At 40.9% G+C, this 14937-nt stretch overlaps 1 long non-coding RNA gene across 1 annotated transcript in view; it reads right to left on the bottom strand.

The window, feature by feature from the left end:
• LOC144298868 (uncharacterized) overlaps positions 1-14937 on the bottom strand; it is a 267260-nt gene that overhangs the window by 14162 nt on the left and 238161 nt on the right. The window contains exons 7-8 of the long non-coding RNA XR_013365741.1: positions 11831-11946; positions 9138-9202 (exon numbers count right to left, since the gene is read on the bottom strand). This is a non-coding gene — a long non-coding RNA (uncharacterized LOC144298868). The remainder of the gene's footprint in view (positions 1-9137; positions 9203-11830; positions 11947-14937) is intronic.

Raw genomic sequence — 14937 nt, 5'->3', positions numbered from 1 at the left:
CTGGAGATATTTTTGGTTTTCATGACTGGCAGGATGCTACTGGAATCTATTGGGTAGAGGCCAAGGATGCTACTAACCATCTTATAACGCACAAGATAGTCCCCACAACAAAGAATTATCTATACCAATGTGCTGACCATGAGGGGTTGGGAAACTAAGAGCCATTTGGGGGAGGCTCAACCCCAATGACATTCAGTGCTTTCCAGAGTAACACTAATCATGGTCAAAATGTGGCTTCAACATAGTCATTCACAAAACTGGTTGCTTATTTGGAAGTGTTTTTTTTTCAGTTGTCGTGATCTGTAGATTTCTGTGATGATAGCAACCTTGTACTTTGAAAGCAACCTTGTAGGATGTTTTCATAAGCGGGGGCTGAACATCAGGCACTCTGAGCATTTTACTGTGGGACAGCAGGGTCAGAACATGGAAAACTGCATGTGGAGCCACCTGCTGAGGATAAGGAGAACGATGGGTTATTATCCAGGGAGATTTGTTGGAATGCAGGTATGTTTCTCAGACAGTTCATGAGACATGGCACAATGGTCAGGGAGGTTAATGAGTATTGAGGTCACAGTGAATCCCCACAGAAGCCTGAAAATCAGAAAGGTTCATTGTTTCCTTGCTGAAATAAGCAAAATCTTCATTTTCTTTTCTTCCTTCTGTAATTCTAATATGATATTTTAAGCACATAGAAAAACATAGTGGATAACATAATAAATATGGAAACACATTGCTTTCAAAGGTTCTCTTGGCTCTTTTGAAAAATAACTTTTCCATAATCTCTAAGCCTTTAGCGAGAGTGAGAAATTGTGTTAGGAGCTCAGACTTGCATCTTGAAACTTAAACAATGTCATGACATATATCCTTCCCAGTTCATTTATATATATATTTTTTGTATTTAAAATATTTTTAAACAGGTGGCTGTGAGCCAGAGTTGTAATTCTCATTTCCACGCACACACATCAATTCATATATCTGAGGTTATTTTTATACAACCAGCCTTATTCTTTTATGAAGCACCTGTGTGCAAAGCCCTCTTTTGATGCTGTGTTCTTTTAGTAATGCTTTCTGGAAAATATTGCTTACATGAAATGTATTAAAATGCCTTAGTTGACTCTGATTCTTCATTTGAACAATTCCAATATAACCCCAGTAAATGACCTGTCGGTCGCAGCCGGGGAATATATATAGATGACATCTTGTCAACATGTTAATCAGAACTAACTATTCTCCATTTGCACACTGGCATATCGAGTTCTTGTCTACAAGATCATGCATCATTTCAGGATTTCATATCCAGTTTTCCTCAACCTCTTCTCTTCGTACTTTTCCTTTCCATCAACATCACCAGAGATTTCATGTGTATAATGTAACTGTTGAAATCATAATGCCAGATTTTCGAATCTAAGTGTATTTCACTTTGTTAAAAAAATCATATTTACATAGGACAAGGCAACATCGTTATTTTTATTTCAGATTGAATCACAAGAGCTACTAAAAAGCACATTTTTCATATATCTTTGGTTAAAACTGCTTTGAAGTAAAAATAGTTTGCCGAATGGAAAAGAAAAAGATAATGCAAACACATATGCCTTTATCAGACGACCTATGGGTGCATATTTATTAAATGAAACTCATGGAAAAGCATGGAATACATCAGAAATCATTTAAAACCTGTTTATAAAAAATCTGTAAGTGAATTTCTAAGATCAGATGCAGTGCTCCTGGAATCAGTGGATGTTGCCTACAGTATTTATCAGCTAATTCCCAAGAACCATGACAAAAGGATTGATATTATAGCCTTCCACCCCGGCTTGGCTCCTACTGGCTTCCAAGCACTTAAGTGCTACATGACTGAGCTGGGAATAATTATGAAAGAACATGTGCCCCATTCCCAGCAAGCTAAGAAGAGGTTGTAAGAGCCTGGATGTCCTGGCATCTTTGCCTGGGCTTTGTGTTCTGATGTCAAGATATGTGTTCAGTATTGCCAATTTAACCAATTTTGCTTCTCTTTTTCTTTCTTCTTTTTCAGGTCTAATGACTAGTCTGAACCAAATCTTCAAACTATGAGGTTCCTTGTGCACGCAGAATGGCTGAGCAGGGTCTTCTTTCTATGTCAGTGATGCCTGTACTCAAAATCATCTTATCCAAACATAAAGAAACAAATACACAGTATCTTTAACTGGCTCTCTTGATGAAGGATGTACCAAGATATAATTGTTTTTTGTTGCCACTGTTGCTAATAGACCAAAAAGAAAATCATGCTGAATCCTTAAGCACGAATCACTACAATAAATACAGCTCTAGGCTTTTTTTTTCTCCATTTTTTTTTCAATGCTTGTGTGAAAGACCTGATGGCCAAGGTTCTTTGTATGGTGATGACGATGATGACAATTTGCTTCATAGAAAATGTTAAAGGCACCTGTTCAAAGATAAGAACAAATAGGTACTAGGACTTGTAACATTAAACAGGTGAAGCATCTCGTAAGATGTTTGAAGAAAGACTTGCATAAAAACAAATACTATTTGGATAAATTGTGAAATAAACTGAAGCTTACTGATGAGATTATGCTTCCTCTTTGATGGGTCAAGCGTTGCTATTGTTTTCCTGGATGCATTCCTGATGTTGATGGAAATGCACTAGCAATGAAGGCCGTGAGGGCAGTGAGGGCTCATCATGGGGTGGAGTCATGATATCAGGCTCCCATCTGCAAATCCTCCGACCTTGTGCTGGTGTTCCCGTCTCTCTCTTTGGCTCACACTTGGTTGCAGCTGCAATTGTGGTCGCCATTTCCAGCTCCCCTCCTGCTGAGAGCATCCCACCTACAGTGTGCCCTGCTAGCGTTTTTAGATTATGCCATAGAGCTGACCTGAGATTCCCATAGCCCGTGGCCAAGCACAGCTAGCAAGTATGGGGAGGGAGAATGTGATCTAATACCCAGGAGCAACCCTCAACCAAAAGGAGGTAAGAGTCAGAGGATACACATTGCTCCAGCCTCCTGTCCCCTGGCTGGCCACCCTTAGGAAGCATGATTTCTGCTTCTTAGAGGTCCTGAAGAAATGAATCTGCTTTTCTCACAACAAAATCATAGAGAATCTATTCTTATGTTGGCTCCTCCTCCTTTCCCTTTTCAATATGCTTTACTCCTACTCCCAAGCTTCGCCTTCCAAATTAACCACTCACTTCCAAGTCCTTGCTCAGATTCTGATTTTTCGGTGAACTCAAAATTAGATTCCATCTCAAGATCCAAATATTATCATCGGCTGACAGGAAGGGATGCCTGGATGCTGAAGAAGTGATGGGTTCCTGATTAGGCAACAGGCTGGGAGGCAAAGCAGTCAAAAGCCAAGAAGGATTCAAGAAAGTACCATAAGTACTTGATTTAATAATGGTGATGACTATGATGACAATTTCCTTCATAGAGAATATTTCTCCATATAACAGGAACAGTTGTGTTATGTTTATTGTTGCTATTTATTTATTTATTTATTTATTTATTTATTTATTTATTTTTGAGGAGAGAAGGGGCAGAGGGAGAGAGGGAGACAGAGAGAGAGAGAGAGAGAGAGAGAGAGAATCTTAAGCAGGTTCCATGCTTAGTGCAGAGTTTGATGTGGGGCTGGATCTCATGACCCTGAGATCATGACCTGAGCCAAAATCCAGAGCCAGACCCTTAACCACCTGAGCCACCCAAGCACCTCTATTGTTGCTAATCTTAATTTAAAAAATTGTTTTTATGTGCCACATTGTGCTAACCACTTATGATGCTAGGGTAGATTGCTTGCAAAATGGCCACAATAATTATCCAACCTCTATCCACATCTTGGATAACTCCCGCTCCACCTACATTAATTCCAGGACAATTCACATGACTCATTTTGGCAAGTGAGACAACAGTTAATGTGATGTAAAAGTAGGTTTGAAAAATGCTCGCGTGTCTGGGCTTGTGCTATCCTACTTCATGTGGACGCCAAGGCCACCAAGAGAATGAACAGGAGATAGGCTGCTGAAAAAGCCACGTGGAGGAGCAGCCAGGCACCTGGGCTGATAGCCTGCCAACTGCCAGACACGTGAGTGAGGTCACCATTGACCAACTGACTCAGACTCATGAGAGACAATAAATGTTTACTGTTTGGAAGTGCCAATTTCGGGGTGGTTCATTATGCATCAAATGCTAACCAATACGGATGCATTATTTCATGTAATCCTTGCAATGTTACTATAAAGTAGGGTGCTATTACTACCCCCGTTTTAAAGGTAGAAAATTGGGGCTGAGAGAGGCTCCTTTTCCCCAAAACCACATAAATAATAAATGTCAGAGCAGTTTCAAAAATAGTTTTGCTTGATCCCAAGGCAAACTACATCCCTAAAATTGTTTGTCATATAGATCAAATAATCTTCCTAAAGTTATGGGTTAGTTAATTCATTCACTTCAAAACCTTTTCTGCGTCAGGTTTGCTGCAAGATGCAGGTGGTATACAAATGAATAAGCCTTCAAAATAATCTCAGAATTGATTAGAGGAGGCCTCCATGTGACCAAATAAAGGCCGCACAATGCAACAACATAGGTATTTACCAAGGAGGGCAGGGACTGGGATGTTGAATGTGGGAAAAAAAACAGAATCTAACAATATATTGGAATTTTGCTGGAAAAGTATTTCTCTGCCAACCTCTATTGCTGCTAAGCATTTCAGATTTATCTCTGGGGTCCAAACATGAAAATGATCTAAACTCTTTTTGCTAAATCTTATTTCAGCTGTATCAGGTAATAATGCTCTTCCCTGCATCCACCCATATATTCACATTTTATGTATTAATTGCTTTTTTACACTCTAAATTCATTCAAATGCATGCAGTCCCTAACTTAAAACCACTGAGATTGTAAACAGGGTCTCTGTTAGAACCATTTCCCCTGCTCTAATTCCCTCAGTTCCCACAGCCATGGGGATCGCTATAACAGAAGCCTGAAGTATTTAGGGGACACTGGGGTGGCCATCAATTTACCCTGGGATATTATATAGCAGTTAACAAGAAGGAGGAAGGTACATAAGATTGCAAAATAACATATTGCCCAGTGGAAACACTGGGGCAGAATGATGTTCAGCATGTAATATTTATGCTAAAATACTAACCAAATGTATATTTCTTTCTTTCTCTCTCTCTCTCTCTCTCACACACACACACACTCACGCTCACACACTCGGATTTGAATCTAATCCTGTGCTTTAAACCACTTTGCAGCACAATTTTTAGCCACTGCTTCACCTTTTTTGACTGCCTCCTACAATGATATGCCTGCTTACTTTAATGTTAGGCTGTAAAATTTTTGAGTTTTATCTGTTAGATGAAATCATGCATCAATGGGATCCTGGAAGGGACTGGTTAAGAAGCAGGATGAGGTCCACAAAGCCCAGTGGAAGATACTGACCAAGACAAATTTGTGACCCATGTTTAAAAATGCCTGAGTGTCTGCTTTTCACTGAAGAGAGGAGACATCAGAAACTTCTCCTTTGCCCCCAATATCTGCCTTTCCCTGTTACTACTGAGGCTGTTAGTTTCTTTTTAATTAAACAGACTCTGAGAGCTGGTTTGGAATTTAACCACTAGGCATGACATTGAAACTATGGAAGAACACAATCTGGGGTCCCAATAAGCCAACGCTTAAAAATAAAAACCTAAGAGGGTGGGGGTTGGGGGTGAATGGGTGATGAGCACTGAGGGGGGCACTTGACGGGATGAGCACTGGGTGTTATTCTGTATGTTGGCAAATTGAACACCAATAAAAAATAAATTTATTATTTAAAAAAAATAAAAATAAAAACCTGATCCTGGGTGGTACATATAAGAATTGGACAAGCTTAATTCCTTCGAACAACAGGTCATTAACGTCTGTTCCTACATCTATAAATGTATTTTTAACTCTACCTAGATGTACTACTGGTGGTCCTGAGGAAGAGTATTTCTCATTTTCAACAAGTAAGTGCTTTTCTGGAGGAATACGTCAGAGAAAAGATCTCTGCCACAGTTTATCTTCTGCCGAACGTCCTCTAGGATATTCACCCATCATATGAGCACCTGCTCAATGACAGATGGTCTTCTAGGCCCTGGGTGTGCCAGGATGAATGGATAGATTTGATTCCTACCAACATGGAGCTCCATTCTAGGGCTGGCAACAAAACAGCACATAAGCATACACAACAATGAGATCAAGGAATGAAGTTAAGACCACCTAACCGAGGTGATCAATAGAGTCTGCTTGGGGAACTGACATTTGAACTAAGGCTTGAAAGATGGACAGGAGTTCCTCAAAGGAAGAGATTGGGAAGGTGACTGAAGACCAGGGGAACACCATGTGCAGGAGGAGTAGGGCAAAAATAAAGAACTGACCTTATCTTGGGGCAGAGAGAAGGCCAGTAGGACTAGAGAAAGGACTGGAAAACGTTGTAAAGAGCCAGATAATAAATGAGCTAATCTTTATGGGCTCTGTGGTAGCACTGACTGTGTCTCACCTACTCAGCTCTGTAGTTGTAGAGCAAAAGCAGCCACAGACAATAAGCAGATGAATGGGATGGCTGTGTGCCAATAAAACCTAATTTCTAATAACAGATGGTAGGCTGAGTTTGGCCTGAGTTGGCCAATTCTTGGATGGCAGGGATTAGGTGGCAATGTGAGAAGTAAAAGTTAGTGTAGCTCAACATGAGGACACTGAGGAAGGAGATGGCCATTGCACACAATCTGCATCCTGGATTTGGAGCACTGGTAGAATGGGCACACTAAGTCCTGGTCAGACTAACCTGGGAGGATATGTCCCTTGCCACTAACCAGCTTTATGACCCTGGGGAAGGAAGCTTAACTTATCACGGAGATAATAATATCTGCCTGGTAGAGCAGCCATTAGGATTAAATGAAACAATACATGTATCTGTTATGTAGGAGACACATGCAACAAATCTGATTAATCCTTAGCTCCTTCTATCCCAGGTGAGACATCTGTTATGTTTTGGAATGCAAGCCGAGGGTACTATGATTTTTAAAAAGCTTCAGGCAGTGCAATTCCCTATGGGACTTCAGAGGGTCTCCATGACCCAGCCTTTGAAAGGTGGCTCCAGAACTCTTGGAGTTTCTTTAGATGGGAGGATGGCCCTGGCTGCACATGTAGCCTTTCATTTACTTTGGAGAAATGATATGAAGGGTTTTTTTTAAGGGGGAGAAGGGGGAGAGAATATTAAGCAGACTCCATGCTCAGTGCACAGCCTGATGTGGGGCTCAATCTCACTACCCTGAGATCATGGCCTCAGTTGAAATCAAGAATCAGATGCTTAACTGACTGAGACACCCAGGGCCCTCTGAAGATTTTTAAAAATTGTACAACTTAGGTATAATTTAATTTCTCATGCTAATTTGGTGATTTGAAAAAAAAATCAAAAAGGTTTTAAAGATTTTATTTATTTATTCGTGAGAAACACACAGAGAGAGGCAGAAACACAGGCAGAGGGGGGAGCAGGCTCACGGCAGGGAGCCCAATGTGGGACTCGATCCCAGAACCCCAGGATCATGACCTGAGCCAAAGGCATATGCTCAACCACTGAGCCACCCAGGTGTCCCCAAATTTTGTTTTTAAGTGAGAGCAATTTTACATTCTTTGTCAGGATGGGGCAAAGATTATTGCTTCTAACAAGTAAGAATGAAGAAAAACATTCTACCCATTGATACTATTAAAAGGATTATTTTGGGGCAGCCCCTGTGGCACAGCGGTTTAGTGCCACCTGCAGCCTGGGGTGTGATCCTGGAGACCCGGATCGAGTCCCACGTTGGGATCCCTGCGTGGAGCCTGCTTCTCCCTCTGCCTGTGTCTCTACCTCTCATTCTCTCTCTCTCTCTCTCTCTCTGTGTGTCTCTATGAATAAATAAATAAAAATCTTTAAAAAAAAGGATTATTTTGATTCAACCATTGGAGTATCCTATAGAATAGCTGGATAGAATATGAAGGAATTTAAAAATATAAGCTAAAAAGAAAGGGCACTTGAGTGGCTCAGTCATTAAGCATCTGCTTTTGGCTCAGGTCATCCTGGAATTGAGCCCCATGTTGAGCTTTTTGTTGGATGAGGAGCCTGCTTCTCCCTCTCCCTCTGTCCCCTCCTGTTCTTGTGCTTGCTCTCTCTCTGTCAAATAAATAGATAAAATCTTTAAAAAATTGTATTATATATATACAATATTTAATTATAATATATACATATAATCATCTAATGCTATATAAGTTAACAACTACATAAGCAATTTATTGTATAAATTATAATATACAATATATACAGATGGTCCCCAACTTACCATGGTTCGACTATGAAGGTACCAAAGTCATATGCATTGAGTAGAAACCATACTTTTAATTTTGTATTTGGGTCTTTTCCCAGGCTAGCCATATGCAGGATGGCCCTCTCTCATGATGCTGCAGTGTGGCAGCTCCCAGTCAGCCAAGCAATTATGAGGGTCAACAATCAATATATTTACAACTATCTTTAAAAAAAAAAGATTTTATTTATTTATTTATTCAGGAGAGACACAGGCAGAGGGAGAAGCAGGCTCCCTGTGGGGAGTCCAATGTGGGACTCGATCCTGAGACTCCAGGATCATGCCCTGGACTGAAGGCAGGTGCTAAACCGCTGAGCCACCCAGGGATCCCTATTGACAACCATCTTGTACACATACAACCAATCCATCTCTCATTTTCAGGACAGTATTCAATACATTACATGAGATATTCAATACTTTATTATCAAATAAGCTTTGTGTCAGGTGGCTTTTCCCCATTGTAGGCTAATGGAAGTGTTCTGAGCATGTGTAGGGCAGGCTAGGTGAAGCCATGAAATTTGGTAGGTTAAGCGCATTCTCAACTTATAATGGGTTTATTGGGAGGTATCTGCATCATAAATCAAGGAAAATCTGTAATTATATAATTAATAGTATGTATACATTAACATATAATATATATTTTAAAATTCTACACTTGGACAACTCAAAGGTGTGTGTGCAGATGTGTGCATGTGTACAGTCTCATGAATGCACGTATTTTCAATGCCCCTGAGAGTCACAACATCACTAACATGAGAAATGTAAACATATTTTTTACCATGCTCACCTAGTGACTTCCTGTCACGGTCCCTAGATTTTCTGTGAGAGCTCGTGTTAGCATGGAACCTGGGCCTATGCACATAAGAAGAGAAATATTTAGAAAAGGATCTGAGTAATTCTGAAATGATAACCAACCAAACACTGAGACTTATTTTAATTGAATAATCAGAAAGGGTCTGCATCTGTGCCTGCAAGTTTACTCAACCCATTCAGCTGCTGATGGCTGGTCTACTTTGTGCTTCAAAGCCAGTGAGTGTAAGTCCATGTACACAGGTATCACTCCGGGCTCCTTTTAGGAATGGAGATATCAAGGCCCTGTGCTCCAAGATTCCAATTTCACACCTCGGAGGCAAGACCCTGAAATCTGAATGTGTATGTAATACTTTGGGTGATTTCCATAAAGGTGAGCTATGTGCCATGCTTTGGGAGGCCCTGTAGTAGGCTGACTACTGAAAAATGTCCAGATTTATTCCAGCCAACTTATTTATAGTATCTCTCTGTCTCTGTCTCTGTCTCTGTCTCTCTCTCTCTGGCTAGCAATGGGAACATTTCAATATGCACCCATGAATGCCCACCTGTGAATTTTCCAGACTTAGGCCCAAGTCATTTTTCTCACCAACTCAAAGGATCTTTTTTAGAGTTAATTGGCCAACAAGGAGGGAGAATCCAAATGGCTGCTTGGTGTAATTGCCACCCACTGTTGCTTCTGTCTACCTCAGAACAGGTGTAGAAGTCATGAATCATCCCTCCTGATTACTTTTGGCATTTTGCAACTGATTGTTTTAGAGGCCAAACTGTTTTGTGAAAAATCTAACTTGTCCTGCTGTCAGAAAGCTTTCAGGAGGATATTCGACATTTAAATTTTTTTTTCAAGTCACTAATCTAGGAGACTCCACATACATTGTGTGTGTGTGTGTGTGTGTGTGTGCTATTTTGAGCGTGCCCATCTGAAAAAGAAATGGTTTTCAATGGGGATTAAACAAATATCCACAGATACAATTCCAGAAAACCTGGACTCAAGTGCAATGGTTATGTGAGTGCTGCAAATGTTTTCTATCGTTTTGTCTAATGTCATGAACTAATTCAAGATACCATATTTTTGCTGGGGAAATAGAAAAGATTGTTTCGATTTTTCTATAGAAAATGCTCACGTCAGGGACTTCATGCATATGTGTTGAGGACAGAGAAAGAAAAAATGCATTGCATAAGAAATTCCAGAGTGAAAATGAAACTGATAAATGATAACTAAAGGGACCATTTATTGCAACTGTTTTTGCAGTTACTGTTACTGTGACCTAAGCGCTGTGAACAATGCCTACACAGAACAATTCATTTAATCCTTGGCAGGCCATATTATATCAGTTTCGGAGGACTCGGAAACTGAGGCTTAGAATGTTAAGGGACATTCTCCATCCCACAGGGGTGGAGCTCAGCTCCCAAACTTACTCTGTTAATGATCAGACTAAACTGACTCCATATTTGCTTTTGCCTGGCACGTCAAGTTACACAAATATACATAAGTCAGCCTCACTGAGCTGCTATTTCCATCTCTGGGCAGATGAACGCAATAAACACCTTTCAAGGGTTATTTTAGAGTGGATGACATGCTAGAATGTAAGTGTTAATAATGTAAGGGTTTCACGGCGTTCTGTGTACCTATAGAATGTTAAAAGAGAAGAATCCCAAAATAATTGTGATATTGTCACCTTAATATGGGAGTATCCAGTATCAGTTCCTGCTCTGAGTGTGTTTATCCACTTGACATTCAACCACAGCTACACAAAACCTGGCTTAATTGGAGGTGCCTGGTGGTGCAGGCAATGGGGATTTTCAAAGGTCAATGACATGATCCCAAGCTGGTCATCGATATGACTTACTTAGACAGCTGGAGTCAACTTCCCTTGCCTCTTTTTCTCCCCAGGGTATTTGTTTAACATTTGTATGCAAGTATTTATGACCAAAATTACAGTTGCTGGGAAGAGCTGGGACAAGGGTCACATTCACACGGGTATCAGGAAACTTAATTCCGAGTGTAACGTAAATTTTTCTTAGGAACAAAGCAGATGAAGCTGATCTTTAGAGTCAAAGAGAGATTAAATTAAAAGAAGGCTATGTTTCTAATTTCCCAGAGGTGCTGAATTTGTGTGCTCCACATCTAGGCTTCTGCATTTTCTGTTGCTGTTGTTTATAGCTCTGTTTCCATTCAGAGCATTGTTCTGTATATAGGGGAGAGCTCAGCCATTCAGAACACAAGATTGATTTCTCTCTCTCTCTCTCTTTTTGTTTTTTTTTTTTGCCAAATGCAAAGTTTGTTTGCAAGAAGGTAATTATTTCCTAAAAGCATTATGGTGAGCTATTAGAACTGTGGTCGGACAGCCGGGTGTGTGGGCTTCACCTTGCGTTTACTGACCTGAAATCAGTGTAAAACAGGATGTTTGAATCTATCCTTTGTTGGGTCTCAGGAAGATGCTAGGTAAGGAGAGCCCTGAGTGGAGAGGAGGAAACAAAGGAAAGGGTCTATTGACCCCTTATTAAATATCAGAAACTGTGCCAATCAACTACAGATATTGATAGCAATAATTATACAACATCAGCAATAACCACATCAAGCATTTATTAAGTACTTATGTATGCGATTTCTATGCATTCTCTACTCCTCTTAACAACCCCATGAGGTGAGTACCGTTTTTTTATACCTACTTTACAAATGAAGAAAACAGATGGTGGCAGAGATAAGTTGATTAATTTGTCCAAGTTTAAGAAAGTGACAGTCACGATTTGAACCCAAGTCAGTCGGCTTCCTATTCCAGAGGCTGCTAGAGAGGATATGGTAAAACAGTATCACTGAAAGTCATTTAACCATTGATAGTAACAGATTTATTAATTGATTGGTCAATTACACATTTTCATATTGCAATTTACTTTTTTTAAAGATTTTATTTATTTATTCATGAGAGAGAGAGAGAGAGAGAGGCAGAGACACAGGAGGAGGGAGAAGCAGGCTCCATGCAGGAAGCCCGACGTGGGACTTGATCCCGGGTTTCCAGGATCACACCCTGGGCTGAAGGCAGCGCAAAAACGCTGAGCCACCCGGGTTGCCCTCATATTGCAATTTAATCACCCCTTAATACTATCTTAATTTAAAAAAAAACACATGAGCATAAAAATCCATTTCTCTGGTGTTGCTGGTGATGTAGGCACCAAATGATTACAAGAAAGGATGTGAGAACAGTAAAGAACTGTTCATGTGTGGAAGGATTCTCTTCTACAATCTAGACCAATTAGGATTGTAAGATATTCAAATGTTTCTCAATCGAGCCATCTTCTTTCATTAAAGTTCCAGACTACTACCGGTCACTTTAGGTGCTATAATTTGGCCCTACACTCTCTAGAGAAATAGAAAAATAATGAGGAAGTTTAATCTTATTCTGACATAAACCAATCTTTCCTGTTTCCATTATTCAATTATAGGAAACGTCACATTTATTTGCAAATGCATTTAGGAAGCTTAAAGACCAAGCCTCAAAACTGTGCTCTCTACTAAGTGAATGTCAGCTTCTGTGCAGAGGAAGGAAGAGTAAGAAAACTTTTCTTAGTCACTGATGAGTAATTGATGATGTTCCAACTCATTTTGAGACATGGTACGGACGAGGTTTTGAAACAATATAAAAATAACACGATTTGGGTTGAAATTAAGGTGTGGCAAGCCTCGCATGCAAGAAGAGCAAAAATTCCATTGCCATTTGTTAAATGGTTCTCCTTTAAAGGAAGAATGGAGTGCATTTCTTTGAGGGTCAACTATTCAGCTTACTAACGAGAGAAACCCTGGAGCTGATGCTTGTCAGAGTTTATCTAAAATTTCAGCACTCACTCAAACATACACATAGGTTATGGAATGCAAGTCCTAAACAATGGCTACTCAGATATGTATAGGTAGTTGCTAACTGGTATATTTAAAAGTAGATTTATATATTCAATCCAGGTCCACTTATTTCACAAAGCAGATTTGCCCTCTAAGGTGCATTTGGGGGTGTACCAATTGCACAGACATAGATATACAACCTCACTTGACCTCATCAGAGTTCTACCTAGAGCTTAACTCCAACCCCCACACCCCATGCTACACACTGAATGTTTACAGCAGCCTCTGGGAATCATGTGTTGAAACCCTAATCCCCAGAGCGATGATGTTTGGAGGTGGTACCACTGGGAGTTGTCCTTATGAGAAGGTTCTAGTGTCCTTAGTGGTCTTGTTTGCACACTCTGCTCTCTGCCAGGTGAGGATATGATGAAAAGACTGCTGTCTACAAGCCAGGAGATAGGTTCTCACCCGATAGCAATCTGCGGGAGCTTTGATCTTAGATGTCCCATCCTCTGTGCATTAGTCAGGATTCTCCAGAGAAACAGAACCGATAGGATATACATGTATACGTAGGAGAGGACATTTATCATAGGAACTGGCTCACTCAGATATGTAGGCTGAGGATTTCCATAACCTGCCCTCTGCAACTAGACAAGCAGGAAAGCTGGTGGTATAATTCAGGCCCTGTCCAAGGGCCTGAGAAACAGACAAATGGTATAAATCCTAGTCTGGGTCTGAAAGCCCAAGAACCAGGAGAGCTGATGTCTGAGGGCAGGAGAAGATAGATGTCTCAGTTCAAGCAGAGAGTGAATTTGCCCTTCCTCTGCCCCTTTGTTCTATTTAGGCTCCTGATGGGTTGGATGATGCCCACCTGCACTGGTGAGGCACTGGTGAGCCACCTCTTTACTCAGGCTAATTCAAATGCTAATCTCTTCTGAAACACCTTCACAGACAGAGCCAGAGCAATGTTTTACCAGCCTCTGGGCCTCCCTCAGCCCGGTCAAGTGTATATACCATTAACCTTTCTCTCAGCCTTCCCCAAAGGGACCTAGGCCTTTCACCAGGTAACTGCATATGGGGGGAAAGAAGATAATCAGACATTCTGGGGACTACTGGGTACTGACTCTGAACTGCCAGTGATTCCAGAAGACCCCACGTGTTACTGTGGCCCTCCAGTCAAAGCTAGAGCATGGAGGGGTCAGGGTTTAGCTCAGGTTTAGCTCTGGTTCATCTCACAGTGGGGTCCTGTGGGTCCCCAACCCATTCTGTGGTTAATTCCTCAGTTCTAGAATACATAACTGGAATAGACACACTTAGCAGCCGGCAGATTCCCACGTTGGTTTCCTGCCTATGCAGTGAGGGCCATTATGGTGGAAAAAGGCCATGTGGAACTGCTTATACCCAGGAAAATCATAAATCAAAAGTACTACTTCCGTGGAAGTATTGCAGAGATTAGTGCTATAATCGAGGTCTTGAAAGATCCAGGACCTGTGATTCCTACTACCTCCCCATTCAAGTCTCCTACTTGGCCTATGCAGAAGACAAGTCATTTTTGGAGAATTACTTACAGTGGATCATTGTAAGCTTAACCAGGTGGTGCATTGCAGCTGCTGAATCAGATGTGATTTCATTGCTTGAGCAAATTAATAATACCCCCTAGTACCTGATAGGCAGCTATTGATCTGGCAATGCATTTTTTCTCCAGACCTGTCCATAGGGACCACCAGAAGCAGTTTGCTTGCTGGCAAGGACAGCAACATACCTTCAGTGTCCTACCTCAGAGGTATATTAACTGTCCATAATTTAGTTTGCAGGAAACTTGATCCCCTGTCCCTTCCACACAACATCACATTGGTCTATTACATTGATGACATCATACTGATCGGATCCAGTGAGCAAGAAGTTGCAACCACTCTAGAGTGTTTGGTGAGAAATTAGTATGCCA

The sequence above is a fragment of the Canis aureus genome, chromosome 26 (genome assembly GCF_053574225.1).
Source record: "Canis aureus isolate CA01 chromosome 26, VMU_Caureus_v.1.0, whole genome shotgun sequence".
Taxonomy (NCBI): domain Eukaryota; kingdom Metazoa; phylum Chordata; class Mammalia; order Carnivora; family Canidae; genus Canis; species Canis aureus.
The sequence above is the reverse complement of the archived record's forward strand: the minus strand, read 5'-3'. Positions and strand labels throughout refer to the sequence as shown.